We start from the raw sequence: 18,254 nt of genomic DNA, 5'->3' as shown, positions 1-18,254 counted from the left end.
TTTGTGCTCTACAAGTGGACCGACAAAGCCTGGGTGGCAGCACATCTGTTTATAACATGTTTTATTGAATATTTTAAGCCTGCTATTGAGAACTAATGCTCAGAGGGACAAAAAATCCCTTTCAAATATGACTGCTCATTGATAATGTTCTGTTTACCTAAGAACTCTAGTGGAGATGTAAAATAACAATAATATTTTCCTGGCTACTAACACAGCATCCATCCTTCAGCCCATGAATTAATGAGTCATTTCAACTTTCAAGTCTTGTTACTTAAAAAATATATTTCATAAGGCTATATGGCTACTATGGATACCTGTATCTTTCTATGATGGATGTGGACAAATTCAATTAAAAACCTTCTGGAAAGTATTCACAAGACTAGATACTATTACTAATATTAATGATTCATAGAAAGAGGTTAAAATATCAACATTAACAGGAATTTGGAAGAAGTGGATTCCAACTCTCATAGATTGAGGGGTTCAGGACTTTGGTAGAGGAAGAAAGTGAAAATGTGGTGGAAATAGTAAGAGGAATAGAGTTAGAAGTGGAGCTGGAAAGGCTACCTGAATTGTTACAATCTCATGATAGGTGAGGACTTGCTTCTTATGGATAGCAAAGAAAGCAGTTTCTTCAGATGGAATTTATTTACTCCTGGTGAAGACACAATGAAGATTGTTTGGGACATTACATACATTTATTTGACAAAGCAGCAGCAGAGTTTGAGAGGATTACCTCCAATTTTGAAACAAATTCCAGTGTGGGTAAAATGTTATCAAACAGCACTGCAGGCTGCAGAGAAGTCACGTGTGAAAAGAAGAGTCTATCAATGCAGCAAACTTAATTGATGTCCTATTTTAGGAAATTGCTACAGCCACCCCAACCTTCAGTAACAACCCTCCTGATCAGCTGAACTCCATCAACATCAAAACCCTCCACCAGCAAAAACAATCATGGCTCACTGTAAGCTCAGATGATGGTTGGCATTTTTTAGCAATAAAGTAATTTTAATTAAGGTTATATGCACTGGTTTAGGAGACATAATGCTATTGCACACTTAATAGACCACAGTATGGTGTGAATATAACTTTTATATATGCACTGAGAACTGAAAAATTCATCTGACTCACTTTATCGAGGTGTTGACTTTACTGCAGCGGTCTGAAGCCGAAACTGCAGTATCTCCAAGGTATGCCTGTGCTCTCTTTACTGATCTACTAGTAATTAGAGTAAAAAGGCATTTAAACATGATTTTTCTTCTGTATATGCATGACTTATGATGATATCTTGAAAACAATTTCTATTTCCTTAAAGAAGAAAGTTGAGAATTAACTAAGCTAATTAACTAGGTTCATTAGTCATTACTTTTGTGATTATCTTCCTCAGTTCTCATTTAGGGTTATGAGTAGAGCAAATAAAAATAGAGGATACCCAGTTAAATCTGAATTTAAGATAAATATTTTTAGTATAAATACACTTCATGTAATACTTGGGATAACTTACACTAAAATTATTTGTTGTCAATCTGAAATGCATATTTGATGAGGCATCCTCTCTTCTGCTGGCGGCCTCTCTAATCTTAGCAGAGTTTTATATGGATGATTACTACTACACTTGTTTAGATACTTCTCTTTTAGAAGCAAATTATGAGAAAATAACCTCTCAATTATAATTTTGTTTTAGAAATTGACAGAATAATATAGTATTTTGAATTTATTTTAAAGCTATAATCTGCCCACAGGCTTCGTGCCAACCCTGAACTTCCCTGGCATAGTGAAGGTCTCTGGTTTTCATCTTTATTGCCTAATAAGCCGTATCTTTTATTAATACATTTTAGCTAATGATGTGCAAAAGCATGGCTTCTTCCTTTAAACAAGATTGTTTAAATCTGCTTGATACCTTTTTAAACTTTACACTAAGCAATTAAGAAGTACTTACAGAGTAAGTGCTAAAATGGTACATAGTGAAGTTTAATTGAAGAATAATCAGATTGGTTCAATCTACTATTCTGTGTGTGTGTACAGAATAGTATTTTGTACACAGATTGCATGTTCTTGTTGTAACATAAAAACACAAAATGTCTTCAAGGATTTAGAACATCCCATGATTTAAACTGCATTTCCAATCACATATTTCAAAGTTAATTTCATACAGTGATGAACCACAAGACCATGAATATCACCAGGATAGCAAGAATATAGTTTCAAGAAATGTTATAAATGCACTGCAACAGTGAAAACTACAGTAATGGTAATTTTTTAAAAATTATATAAAACACAATTTTCAATTTAAACTCTTTTAAAGCTTCAATTCATTAAGGTCAAATACTTGAGCTTACTTTATCTTTCTCCAGTAAGGAGAAACCATAGTAGGAGACTGAACAATGGAGATGGTGCCAGGTCAGAGTTAGAGGAGAAAGGAGGCTACAGGGAAATGAATGAAAAAGGAGCAAGGGCAAAATTTATGATGACCTATAATTTTTTATGTCTGTATTGTGAAGTATAAACCAAGTTTAAGATGTTACATGCATCCCATAGCAAATGATTCTCTAAAAAAAAAAATGCTTGCTTATGTAACAATCCCATAATCTGTCTCATCTGTAAATACCCTAAAATGACTCTCCTATGTGAATCTATATATATGTTTAAATAATCTGTAAGATTATTGCTTATTCAATAATCCCATGATCTGTCTAATCTATAAACACCCTAAAATGCAGAATGTATTTGGTCTTCCAAGACTAATCAATAGGAGGGTAACATGTAAACCATTAAAGTCAAAGCACAGACTTGGATTGAAATTGTCCCAGCAAAGGATCCTGTCACAGTTTCTATTCAGGTTGTTCCTATCTCTTCCTTTAGCCTTTATCCTCAAGGAACCCATGCTGAGTTCCTAGAAAGACAAAAGCTGTGAATTAAAAATAAACAGGCAAACAATCAAAATCAAAAGCACACACACACAGTAAAATTAAAAACTGAAGGAACAGATTTAACACAATGAGCTGCCAGCACCAGAAAGTATAGAGTTTGGGGTCTATTGTAGCAACAGTATGACAGGAAGGTCAGATCAAAATATTGCTCATTTTTAGGGAAGAATACTAGGTGTTTCTGTTGCAATAATCACATCTGCAAATACCCTGCTATTTTTGTCACAGTGTGTCAGTTCTTGTAGAGGAGAGAAGTTTCAGAGAGGCTTAGTTTTGCCACAGAATGATCAGCCAGTATTGACAGGACATCTGACTGGCATGAGTCACAGAGCAATAGTGGAACAGATATACACCATCACATGAATTCCTGACTTCGCAGGGTTTCTGAAGCCTCAGTATCTAACATCCTCTCAAAATGTAAGGGCTGAACACCAAAAATGAATGAATGAAGTGGAAATAAAAAACACAACATATATTTCTAAGCATATATGAGATTCTCTAAGAAATAAGAAGGGTGACTTTAAAAAGCTGAAGATGCCCTAAGAGTTACTGAGGGACAGATAGAGGAATACTGCTTCTTAAGCTATTATTCTATCTTTCTCTTCCTTAACCTTCCATGCTGAAAATCATAGAAAACACAAATTATATGAGACAAACTAGTTCCAAAAAATATTTGTATCTATCAGATCAAGGCTAGATGATTTTCAGAATGCACATATTCCTATAAAATAAGGTATTTTATAAAGCTGAAACTGCTAGATAGCAACGTTTCATCTAAAAATTTTTGTTCACTCTTAAATGTGTAAATATATAATACTTAATATACTTATATATTAATATAAAAGATTTATTCATAGAACATTGCATTGACAAATACAAATATAATTGCACTCTTCTAACATGAGCTTCCTTATATGATTGTGTGGTGATTTAGATAAAAAAGAACTAATAGATTCTAATTTCAAGTATCTACAAGTTTTCAATATGTCTCCAATTGTAAATAGAAATAAGAAGTACAACTCATATACTTAGGATATATTAGCCTTATTTTGGATAACAGAATTCAAATATGTATCTCATTTCTTTTTTTCTACCCTCTGGAGTTAGGGTCAATTATCACTGAACAATATTTAAGAATTAAGAAACCTCTTTTGTGCAAATGTTGACAGGGTTTAACAAATGAAGGATTTTAGTATTTACATATTTTATAGAGTTCAACTAATAAATGACAAAACTGCCTTTAATTTCTCATTAGAGTTCTTATTTACAACTTAAATAAATCTATGCTTCTCAGATGATCTATAGTGATTAACAACTTTTAAAAACTTCAATCTGTCACAAACCAATGTTTTGGAAAATATAATACAAATCAATTCTAGAAATAAAATTTAAAACAAAGACAAACAAAATGGAAGTCCCTCTTTTATCTGTGTTATTTTCCACAGACATAAAATTACTCTATCAAATATCCATAAATATTTGTTACTACCTTACATTCAATTTCTATACTTATTTCATACTAGTAGTATACATTTTGCATATAACACTTTGAGAGGTATTGGATCAAATGGCCCAATATACAGTGACTTTGAAAGTTCTTACAATTATAAGATATAGAAAAATTTAACCATTTGAAATATCCCTTACCTCTATCTGATGTGTTTCTCTTTGTATCTGTGTGTGTTCACACATATTAACTGAAACCAAATGAATCATTCACATTAGATCTTTAAAAACCCAGTCAATGTCGAAGTTTGCCTTATAGAGTATTGCTATTGTTCCCACCACTTGAGACATTTAATTATTCTGAATTTGTGGGTATGGTTCATAAGAGACTAACTGCACATCATTTGTTTCCGTGTCTTTTACATTATGTGGGACATACTTGATGGCCAATACATAGTGTTGAGTAACTGAATCATTCCAAATAATATTCGTTAAGTAAGAAGGAAATTATAAATTGTCTTTACTGAAAAAACAACACAAAAATGTGTTTCTGAATAAAAAGGGAAGGCACATGTTGTTCACAAAATATGAACACTGAACAGTTAGATTGCAAATGTACATGTTGCCATTGCAAATTATTATTTTTTATTTGAGTTACTATCTAAAGATCAAATTGAAACATTTGTGATTTATATAATCACTCTAAGACTGGTGATTCCATTTTCTCTGTTTCTAATAGTAACTATATAAAAATGATCTGTAGGCATATTTTTTGCTTTTAATCATGTGTACTATCTCATGGAAAGTAGATTTTCATGCTTTTGCACATTGTGTGATGTAATTTCTCTTCTAATACTAATTTAGAAGTCACTGAGGAAGAAAAGAAGGAAAAAAGGAAAAGAAGAAAAAAAGAGATGCAAAGGTAGAGATATATATTAAAAATATGATGAGAAATTTAAAATTGTCTTATGAGTTTAAAAGCAAACCTTGTCAATTCTTCCATATATATATAGAGATAGATAGATAGATAGATAGATAGATAGATAGATAGATAGATAGATATGGAAGGTATATATATATGGAGGTATTCTCTGTAAGAATATTTCTTTAAGATATTAACTTCAAAGAATTTTTTTGATGTAAATGAGTGTAGCAAGCACTTTGGGTGACTTATCAACAAAAGTGATTTAAGCATTCCAGATGATACAGCATGGAATAGATTGCATTTCTATAAGCCTCAAGATTCATGAGTCTCAGTTTCCAAGTAAAAAGAAAAAAAAAAGAAAATAGATAAAACAGAAACAAAATATAAGCACGTTAGGTATTTTTTGTCTAATGACAAACTGAGAAAAAGACATGATCTAAAAGCAAATATATTTGGTTATAGGTACAAACTTCAAATTTTCTAGAATTTTCTTGCTCTTGCAAAGTTGCCAAGGTATATACTTTTAACAAGTGACACATGTTTATTGAAGTTAATTAGAAAACAGTTATCAAAGGCTATATATCCTCCAAGAAATAAGTACATACAACTTTGCAAGACTTCTGGGTTTATAGCAATATCCATACTATTGAGATTACATTACTTCTAGTTTTATATGCAAATTTAAATTTGAATTCCAATCACAGATAAAATTGTCTCTTAAGTAAGCATTTATTTTCAAAGTTAATCTTTTCTGGTAAGTTTTAACCTTGACTTTCTTCTTTTTTGTTTCTTCAAAGAGACGGTAGGCACATTATATTTTTCATCCTTGATAAATAATAGCTCTATCAGCTTTTCTTCAATTAAAATTGATGCTCAGTTCTATTTTTCTATTTTTGAAAGCTACCATTATTTTGAAATTATGTATATTCTTTGTTCTTTGAAAACAGGTGAATGTACCATATTTGTTTACAGTTGTCCATAATTGGAGAGCAAGCTTAAAGAAATAGCAGTATGGAATGACAAAGATTTACTTATTTACTTATGGGCAAAACCATTATGCTCTCTAACGTAGTCTTCCATGTACTGTGCTCTAAGGATCCCATTTGTCAATGACTGCTGTGGCATTTCAGGGGGGAATTTTCATGTAAATCACTTCTAAAGTCCATGTAATATCCCTCTTCTGAGTAAGTTACATAACATTATTTTTTATCATTATTGATTGCTCTCTCTGGCTGTAAGCAACAGATGCAAATCTGCTTATGAAAAAGGAGAAAGGCTAGGTGTGTACATGATTACATGTAACTGGAGGCACAGGTTTGCCTTATTTGTCCTTTAATCATCATGTAGACTTTCAAAAACTAGTCCAAAGCTGATAATATTGCCTTTCCATTCTCTTGTTATTATCAAGTTTTGTAGCCACTAAGGTAAACTCCAATGAGGGATTCTCATGAAGTAAGCTTAAGCCATTTGTGTTTCTAAACTCAATGGTAAGTCATGATCATGTCTTCTGTAATAGAAAACTAAATAGCAAAAAAAAAAAAATTCTAAGTATTTTTAAAGTATTTTTACATAAAACTCCTGAATATTAAGTTTGAAATCTGAAAGTGGCCAACATGGAGCATTTTACATAAGAGATTTAAGCCAAAATACATATTTTATAAATCAGTTTATACATAGATTAATATAGAGGCATAAACAAAAATACTGTCCTAAAAATAGGAATGGATATTAAAATGAAGCATCATAAAATGGAATATTGAGAGATAAAGTGAAATTTTGAATGGCAAAATAAAATATCCTTTATCATATCATTTTTGAACTTACAGCATTCTAGTAATTTATTAATAACCATTTGTTGATGGCTCTGTCAGACTCTGTGCTACCTAACAGAGATAAAGGAGTGAGATGTGATCTTCTACAATGAGCAGTACAGAAGGTAAAAGTCAATTGTCACAATGATAAGGGGTGAGCATAGTCATAACAGAAGTATAGCTTGCTATAAGAACACACAGTATGACATCCAGCAAAGTCTCATAAATCAAGATCTCCTGAAAGAACATTTAAATTTACAACTATAGGGAAAGGATTGGTCCACATAAAGATAAGGGATGGGAGGTAAGGCACCAGGCAAAGGGAGGGGCAACATGAGAAAAGACTCAGAGGCCTGAAACATTGTAGTATTAAATTTAAAGCAAAAGCAAAAACAAAAACAAAAAACAAGTAAACAAAACAGTAACAAACCTAAAACAATCATAGATCAACAGTTTAGCATACTATGGAGGGATGGCAAGAAATGAAGCCAAAGAGGTGGGCAGATGACATATTATGGAAGGCTTGATAACAATGTTAAGTTAAGGAGAAAGATTAGTATCCTATGGAAAATGGAAAGTCATTAAGGATTTTTGAACTGGGAAATAATCTAACCAAATGTATGATTTAGAAGATGACTCCATCTGTCAAGGAGGCCTGAAAATGGTATGAACTCATAAATAAAGAGATAATTTGGGAGACCAAAAGACAAAATGAGAGATGAAGACAATCTGTGTATTTAGAGATAAATTCAATAGAATTTGAAAATGTATTTGAAGCAGGGAATGTTGAAAAAGAACAATGGCTTCAATGGTATAGTTTATAAAGAAAAGAAATACTAGAGAAAGTGTACTTTTCTTTTGGGAAGCATGAGTTCAGTTTAAGAAATGCCAAGAATGAAAGAAGCAAGAGTGAGGTGCATGGTAACTGTGGTTAAAAAAAAAAAAAAAAAAATAGATGAAAGAATGGTGAGAATACTCACTTGTACCTAAAACCATAGTTATTAATGAGATTGTACAAGGAAAAAAAGCTATTCCATAGCTCTATACACTTTAGGTACTAGGATTTTCTAAATGAGACTAGTTATTTTATCTCCTTCCCATCTAAATCTAGAATCAAATCACCAGAAAAATGAGTAATGGTTATGAATGTTAGTTAACATGTTTCAATAAAATATTAACAGATTCCTCAATTCTTGATGACCTAGAATTTTAGAAAACATAAAATAAAACAACTTCTTCATGGCTACATGAATCTACCTGTGATCAGAATATATTTTTAAAAGATAGAGAAGTACAGTTAGTAAGTGAAAGAAGTGAATAATGCAAGGATATGGGAAAAAAGGAAACACTTATGTACTGTTTGTAGGAATGTAAATTGGTGCAGCCACTATAGAAAACAGTAATGTTTTGAGCAGTTCCTCAAAACATTAAAAATGCAGCTACCATATGATATAGCATTTCAACTAAATGGGTATTTATCCAAAGAAAATGAAAATACTAATTCAAAAATACGTTAAGTACCCCAATGTACATTGCAACATTACTTATAATAGCCAAGATGTGAAAACAAAGTAAGTATCCATCAGTGTATGAATGCATAAGGAAATTGTGATATAGATAGGTAGATCTCTCTCTCTCTCTCTCTCACACACACACACACACACACACACACACACACACACCCCTAAACACACAGTGGAATATTATTCAGCCATAATAAATGAACTCTTGCCATTTGTGACAACATAGATGGATTACTGAGTGCATTCTGCTAAGTGAAATAAAACAGGGAAAAACAAGTATCATGTAGTCTCTCTTATATGTGAAATTTAAAAATAAAAACACCCCCTCTAAAAACAAACAAACAAATGAACAAAATTAAGCTCATAGATTCAGAGGACAGATTTGTGGTTGCCAGAGAGGGATAGGGGATGAGAGAAATGGATAAAGTGAGCAAAGGAAGAGGAGAAGGAGGAAGAGGAGGAGGAGGAGATATTTAAAAAAATGTTAATAATGGCTCTCTGCATAGGAAGATTTTTATTTTCTTCATTATACATTTTACATGTTCCAATTAGTCTATAATAAACATAAATACTTTGTAATCCTTAAAAAGAATAAGAAATGGGTTTATCTATACCATGGAATACTACATGACAATGAGAAAGAATGAAATCTGGCCATGTGTAGCAACATGGATGGACCTTGAGGGTGTTATGCTGAGCGAAATAAGTCAGGCAGAGAAGGACAAATATCATATGTTTGCACGTATAGGAGGATTAGGAGGAACTTGACAGAGGAACAAGGGGGAGAAGAAGGGGGGAAATGGTGGGGGAAAGGGAGAGAGGCAAACCATGAGAGACTCTTGAATGCTGACAAAAACTGAGGACTGATGGATGTGGGGGGGAGGGGGGATGGGCATGGAGGAGGACACTTGTGGGGATGAGCACTGGGTGTTATGTGGAAACTAATTTGACAATAACCTGTTTGTAAAAAAAAAAAGAAATGGGTGCATCAAAACAAAAAAATTAAAAGTCATAATGGGGAAAGAAATGCTTAGAATTTTATCCTGAAGGCAATGGAAAACCATTCACAGATTTTGACTGAAGGTGAGTCATGACCAGAGTTGTGCTTTTAGTACAATTAATCTGCCATTAGTGTATGAAGTAGGCTGAGTATACAAGGAGGAGGCAGAGAGGTTTTTGTCTTTATTTTGTAACTATTTGCATCAGTCTGTTTATGTATTGAAAATTCAACTTCGTTTTTCATTAGGAGGTAAATTGCTTTTCTTATCATGGTCAGCGGTTTTTGAAATAAGCATCAAGGGCAAGGTTATTGTCCCAGGGAACACAGCTTTAATTTTATAATGAAGAACCTACAAGAAACTAGAAATTGCTTAACAAAATACATTTATAGAAAATTTTCTATTAATTAAGTAATATTTAATTATTAATCAATAATTAATAATTGATTAATCAATAATTAATTATTAATCAATTATTAATCAATTCCTTTTTTCTTTGTTCTTTTTTCTTAAAAAAATATTTTCTTTTAAACAAAAATGTTTGTGTTCATTTTACTTCAGTAATGACCGTATAGTTGTGGGTCCATTTCTGGGTTTTCTATTCCATTCCATTGATTTATATGTCCGTTTTTGTACCAGTATCATACTGTCTTGATAATTACAGTTTTGTAATATAGCTTGAAGTCCAGAAATGTGATGCCTCCAGCTTTCCTTTTCTTTTCAAGATTACTTTTGCTATTCAGAGTCTTTTGTGGTTCCATACAAATTTTAGGATTATTTATTCTAACTCTGTTAAAATGCTGGTGGTGTTTTGATAGAGATTGTATAAAATGTGTTGTTTGCTTTGGGTAATACAGACATTTTAATAATATTTGCTCTTTCAACATGTGCACATAAGATGTTTTTTCATTTCTTTCTGTCATCTTCAATTTCTTTCATATGTGTTCTATAGTTTTCAGAATAGAGACTTTTTACCTCTTGGTTAGGTTTATTCCTAGGTATCATATAAGTTTTGGTGCAAATGTAAATGGGATCGATTCCTTGGATTTCTCTTTCTGCTGCTTCATTAGTGGTGTATAGAAATGCAACAGATTTCTGGATGTTGATTTTATATATTGGCCACAGCAATTTCTTACTAGACACATCTCCAGAGGCAAGGGAAACAAAATAAAAAATGAACTATTGGGTCTTCATCAAGTTTAAAAGCTTCTGCACAGCTAAGGAAACAATGAAACTAAAGGCAACCCTCAGAATGGGAGAATGTATTTGCGAATGACATATCTGATGAAGGGTTAGTATCCAAAATATATGAAGAACTTTGAAACTCAACACCCAAAGAACAATCCAGTTAAGAAATGGGCAGAAGTGAATAGTTGTTTTTCCAAAGAACACATATCGATGGCTAACAGACACATGAACAAAAGCTCGACATAACTCATCATCAGTGAAATGCAAATCAAAACTATAATAGGATACTACCTCACACCTGTCAGGATGGCTACAATTTACAATTCAGGAAACAACAGATGTTGGCAAGGATAAGAAGGGGAACACTCTTACACTGTTGATGGAAATGTAAACTGGTGCAGCCACTCTGGATAACAGTATGGAAGTTCCTTAAAAAGTTAAAACTAGAACTAACCTATGACCCAGCAATTGTACTACTGGGTATTTATCCAAAGGATACCAAAATGCTAATTTGAAGGGAATTACATGCTCCCCGATGTTTATAACAGCATTATCAATAATAGCCAAATAATGGAAAGAGCCCAAATGTCCATTGATGGATGAATAAATAAAGAAGATGTGGCATATATATAATGGAATATTACATAGCCATGAAAAAGAATGAAATCTGCCAATTGTGACAATGTGGATGGAGCTAGAGTGATTAATACTAAGCTAAATAAATCAGTAAAAGAAAAATGCCATATGATATCACTCATATGTGGACTTTAAGAAAAAAAGAGAGGGATGGGGCGCCTGGGTGGCTTAGTCGGTTAAGCGTCTGACTTTCGCTTAGGTCATGATCTCGCTGTTCGTGTGTTCGAGCCCCGCGTCGGGCTCTGTGCTGACAGCCAGCTCAGAGCCTGGAGCCTGTTTCAATCTGTGACTCCCTCTCTCTCTGACCCTCCCCTGCTCACGCTGTCTCTGTCTCTCTCTCTCCTAAAAATAAATAAAACATTAAAAAAAAAAAAAAAGAAAAAGAGAGAGGGAGAGGGAGGCAAACCAAGAAACAGATTCTTAAGTATAGAGAACAAATTTAAGATTGTTGGAGAGGAGGGGATGGGGAGATGGGCTAAATGGGTGACGGGTAGTAAGGAGGGAAATTGCTGCGATAAGCACTACGTGTTATATGTCAGCAATGAATCACTAAATTTCACCCCTGAAACCAATACTACATCATGTGTTAGCGAATTTGAATTTAAATAAAATCTTAGAAGAAAAAAAGGCTAAAAATAAACTCTAAAATTTTGAAAACAATATTTAAGTAATATTCTAGTTGTTTATAAAATTGCAAATCTCATTTTCAGCTATATGAAATATGTTCTCCATAGCTTCTTCAAAGATGGCTAAGTGTTTTTTAAGCAAGATGTACTGAAACCCTGGCACTGTATACACAAATACATAATGTACCAAATTAAAATGAACATCAGCTGTTTTAGATGAAATCTTAATATATCTAGTACCAAATGTATACATCATATTTTTTCATGTTTACAAAAATGCAAATAAATGTAATCATTTACCTTTTATTTTTTAATAGATCTAAGGTTTCAATATGGAACTCAAATGTTGGATTCAAGATATATTAATAGTGTAAAGGAGAGCAAATATATGAACTAAATAAGAATCTTCAGGCACTTGAATTAAAGTCTATTCTCTGGTGATTACTGAAAGTCCTTTAATATATTTGGTCTAAAACTAAAAGATTATTATGTTTTTGCATTAGAAAACAATCATTTACATAGCAAATTAACTACTAATCTTTGCATGGACTTTACAATAGGAACATATCAATAGAGATCTAACTATAGTATGCTCTCAAACATAAAAATCAATTCTGGCAATAATGAAGCAGCTATTTTAAAATAACACCTAAGAAAAATTAATGCCTACAATTTAAATGCTTGATATATATTAAAGATTGATAAAATTATTACAAATTTATGCCCCCAAGCATCTCCTTTATGGATTATTTAGGCCTTTCATTAAAATTATTTATTTTCCTCCCTTCCTTCTTCCCTTCCTCCTTTCTTTCTCTACTTCCTATCATTTAAGTAATTAGGACTCTCATATTGACTCCATGTGATGTATAAAGACAGCAGCTAATCACAGAAGCAGACTAGTTAAAACAAGCTGGTGAAAAATAAATATTTGAAAAGCAGGAGATCCAATTAAAATTTCGAATAGGCATTATTTGTATAATATTACCTACTTTTAATGATATAAAGCACAGATAGAATTTGCTGGTACATAGCCCAATTCATTTGAAGGTAACAGTATGTACTTTTGAAAATATAAATTTATGAAATAAGCATAAAATAGATTTATAATAAAAATATAACTTTCCTGTAATATTATTATATTCAAATTACATACAGGTAAGGTGAGTTTTTAAATAATGAAGTAGATGTATAGACTAGCATCATTTAGTAAATATAGGATAGAAATAAGACAGATTATTAATTTTCCTCAAGAAGAAAAAAAATATATTTTGGGCCAGTGGGCTATTCAATGTGTTTACATTTATGTTGTACTTCTGTAAAAGGAATACAAAGCTTTGAAGAGTAATTTATCCTCACACTATCCACTGAAATAAATGTGGATTCTAAACTTGAAATTTTCTCTGTCAAATGTTGTCACCTTCCAGTATTAAATGGATAGACATTAATTATATCTGGTATGGCAATCCAAATTTTGCAGTACAAAAGAAAAAAAAACAGTAAGCCATAATAATTGATAATAGGTCTTTGTAACATTTGGTATTTTTAGCATAAATCAACTAAATACTTGACTCCTAATCTCTTAGTTAGGATTTTGTATGAAGTATATACCTACTGGTATTTTAAAATCTTTGTTTATATTTGTTTTGAATTTGTCAAGAAATAACACTCTGGCTTCATTTAAAAAACGAAAAGAGGGGCACCTGGGTTACTCAGTAGGTTAAGCTGCTGACTCTTCATCTCTTCTCTGGTCAAGTTCAAGAGTGATAGCACAAAGAATGCTTGGGATTTTGTCTCTCCTCTCTCTGCCCACCACCCCTGCTTTTGTGAGTGTCTGCAGGTGCTTTCTCTCTGGTGCTTGCTCTCTCTCTCTCTCAAAATGAACAAATAAACTAAAAAAAAAAAAAGAATTAGTATAATATAATGAATGTGCAAACTGCTTCTGGTAAGAATACTGTAAGAACTTCAGTCATTTAGTACTAAGAAGAATTAATTATATAATGAAATGCTTAATTAAGGCTCACAGAATATAACTTTTATAGAATATAAGGTCTGAAGAATGTGACAGCTTTTATACAGAAATTAGTGGTTGTGAGAGAGCTGGTGTGGAAAAATAGAAGTGGCAAAACTAATCAGATGTAGTCTTAGAATAGAAGAAACAGTAAGTCAGTTATAGAAGAATAAAAAGTGGGGCACTTGGGTGGTTTAGTTTGTTAAGCGACCCACTGATGATTTTGGCTCAGTTCATGGTTTCACGGTTTGTGAATTTGATCCCCACATTGGCCTCTGCACTGGCAAACAGGCTTGTGATTCTTGGTCTCTCTCTCTCTTTGTCCCTCCCCTGTCCATGTTCTCTCTTAATAACAAATAAATAAAACATTTCTCAAAAATAAAAGAAAGTTGATATCACTTATGTTTTATTAAACCTATCAGAATTAGTCTTATAACGTTTTTAAATTATTTTTCATATGGCAATACTTGGAAGCTTTAATTTACATAAAAGATAGGTATAGATTTCTGAAGGTTGAAATAGATGAGCAATACTAAATAATGGANGTTATGTGGAAACTAATTTGACAATAAACTATTTGTTTAAAAAAATAAAAAGAAAAAAGAAAAAAGAAAAATAAAAATAAAATAAAATAAAAATAAATAATGGACACCAAAATCTGTGTGTCCAGCAGGTGTAACAGGTGAAGAAAAGTCCTCAGAAAATTAAAAGCCTACCAAAGAGTTTGTCTTCAAGTTTCATTTTCCTAAGTAATAAATGACAACCTGGTTTATACATTCATGAAAGCTATAACATGACGCTTGGTTTTTAAACTGGCAGCATAGATTTCAGATTGGGATCATGATCTCTTATTCATAGAGTTGTCAGAGAAGTGTTAGAAAAATAAAGCAGGAAAATAAGAAATACCACAGGATAGATAAGAAGGCTTGGTGACAGAAAAAAAACTTGGAAATAACAAAGAACAGAGCAGAAATAAGTGAAATAGAAGCTAAAAAAAAAAAAAGAAACTAGAAAAGACAAAGGAAACAAAGAGCTGGTTCCTTGAAAAGATAAAATTGACAAGCCTTAAAATAGAAAGAAAGAAGACTCAAATAAATAAAATCAGAAATGAAAAAAGGGACATAACTGATACCACAGAAATACAAAAGATCATAAGAATACTATGAATAATTATATGCAAAAAATTTGACAACCTAGAAGAAATAAATAAATTCCAAGAAACCTACAACCTACCAAGAATGGAATCATGATGAAATAGAAATTCTGAGGACACCAATTACTAGTAAGAAGATTGAACTGGTAATCAAAAACCTCTTACCACAAAAAAGTCCAGGACCAGACAGCCTCACTGGTGAAATCTACTAAACATTTAAACAATTAGTAACAATCTTTCTCAAACTCTTCCAGGAAATTAGAAGAGGAAATGCATTAAAACTCATTTTACAAGGCCAGCATTACTCTTTTACCAAAACCAGACAGGAATGCAACAAGAAAATAAAATTATAGGACAATATCTCTGATGAAACATAAATGCAAAACCTTCAATAAGATATTAACAAAATAAATTCATTATACATGAAAAGGATCATACACCATGATCAAGTGGTATTTATTCCAGGGATACAAAAACAATTCAACATCTGCAAAATAATCAATGTGATACAGCATATTAACAAAATGAAGGATACAGATCAAATGTTCATCTCAATAGATATAGAAAGAGCATTTGACAAACTCAATATCCATTTAGATATTAAGAATTAAGAGAAAAATATCTCAACAAAGTAGGTACAGAGGAACACCTCAACACAATAAAAGCCATATATGAAAAGCCCATAGCTAACATAATACTCAATAGTGAAAAGCTTAAAGCTTTTCCTCTAACATCAGGGTCAGCACAAGGATGCCTAATCTTGCCATTTTAATTCAATATAATGTTGTGAGTTCTAGACAGAGAAATTAGGCAGGAGAAAGAAAAGGCACCCATATTAGAAAGAAAAAACAAAGTAAAATTATCACTACTCACAGATGCCATGAGATGATATATAGAAAACCCTGAAGACACCATTATTTAAAAAAAAAAAAACTTTTAGAATGAATAAATTCAGTAAAGTTGCAGAATACAAAACCAATATACAAAAATCTGTCGCATTTTTATATGCTAATAACAAAGCAGCATAAACAGAAAGTAAGAAAACAATCTCATTAACTATTGCATCATGTAGAAGAAAATACCTAGGAGTAAATTTAATCAAGGAGTTAAAAGACCTGTATATTGATAAGTATCAGACATTAAAAAGAGAAACTGATTGGGACAGAAATAAATGAAAAGATAGTCTGTGCTCAAGAATTGGAAGGATTATTATTGTTAAAATGTTAATACTACCCAACGTAATTTACAGATTCAAAATGCCAATGGCATATTTCACACAAATAAAAGAAACAATTCTAAAATTTCTGTGGATCCACATAAAAACCCAAATAGCCAAAGTACTCTTAAAAAAGAAGAAAGCTGGAAACATCACATTCCCCAATTTCAAACTATAATAAAAACCTATGGCTGTAAACCAGTATGGTATTGGCATAAAAACAGACACATAGGTCAACAGAACAGAATACAGAGCCCAGAAATAAACCAATGCATTTACGGTCAATTAATTTACAACAAAGGAGCCAGGAATATACAATAAGAAATGGCAGTCTCCAATAAATGGTGCTGGAGAAACTGGACAGCCACATATGGAAGAATGAAACTTGAACACTATTACACTTACACAAAAATTACCCAAAATGAACATAAGACCTGAAGCCATGGGGTGCCTGAGTGGCTCAGGGGATTAGGCATCCAACTCTTGATTCTGGCTCAGGTCATGATCTCACGGTTCATGGGATTGAGCCTTGCAGAGATCCTGCTTGGGATTCTCTCTTTCCTTCTCTATCTGCCCTTCCCCTGCTTGTGTGCTTTCTCTCTCAAAATAAATGAATAAACTTAAAAATAATAAAAATAAAAAGGACTGTCTTTTTAAAATACAAAAAGACCTGAAACCATAAAAGTCCTAGAAGACAACATAGGTGGTAAGCTCCTTGACATAGCTCTTGTCAAAGAATTTTTAAATTGGACACCAAAAGCAAAAGCAAAAAAGGAAAATAACACAAGTGGGATTACATCAAATTAAAACTTATTGAATGACAGAAAATATTAGTAAGTCATATATCTGATAAGGGGTTAATATCCAAAATATGTAAAATGTTCATACAACTCAATAACAAAAAAAAAACTAATAAAAAATGGAGAGAATCTGAGTAGACATATTTCCAAGAAAGATATACAGATGACCAACAGGTACAAGAAAAGAAGCTCAACATCACTTCTTATTAAGGAAATGCAAATCAAAACCACAGTCAGATATCATCCCACACCTGTTAGAATGGCTGTTACCAAAAGACAAGAAACAACAAGTGTTCACAAGGTTGTGGAGAAAAGAGATCCTTTTTTTCAACACTGGTGGGGATGAAAACTTGTGTAGCCACTATGGAAAACAGTATGGAGATTACTCAAAAAATTAAAAATAAAAATACCATATGATCCAACAATTCCAATTCTGGGTATTTATCCAAAGGGGAGGGAAAAAAACACTAACTGGAAAAGTATATACAAATCCCTGTGTTCATGTTCATTGTAGCATTATTTATTATAACAGTCAAGATATGGAAACAATCTAAGCATCCAACGATGGATGAATGGATAGATTATATATGGTACACACACACACACACACAGGAATATTATTCAGCCAGAAGAAAGAGGAAAATTCTACAATTTGCTACTACTACACTCAAAGAATACACTGTATGAACATTATGGTAATGAAATAAGTAAGACATAGAAATGTAAATACTATATGATCTCACCTATATGTGGAATCGAAAAGGAACCAAAACAAAACTAAGCTCGTAAAATATAGAGAACAGACTGATGGTTACCAGAGGTGCGGGTGAGAAGTAGGTGAAGTGGGTGACTAAAGTCATAAGGTACTGCCTTCTAGTTTTAAAATAAGTATGTCATGGGGATGTAATGTACAGCATGGTGACATAGTTAATAATTCTATATCATATATTTGAAAGTTGCTAAGAAAGTATATCTTAAAAATTCTCATCACGAGAAA

This window comes from Crocuta crocuta, unplaced genomic scaffold, assembly GCF_008692635.1.
Source record: "Crocuta crocuta isolate KB4526 unplaced genomic scaffold, BGI_CrCroc_1.0 scaffold83, whole genome shotgun sequence".
Classification (NCBI taxonomy): Eukaryota; Metazoa; Chordata; class Mammalia; order Carnivora; family Hyaenidae; genus Crocuta; species Crocuta crocuta.
The sequence above is the reverse complement of the archived record's forward strand: the minus strand, read 5'-3'. Positions refer to the sequence as shown.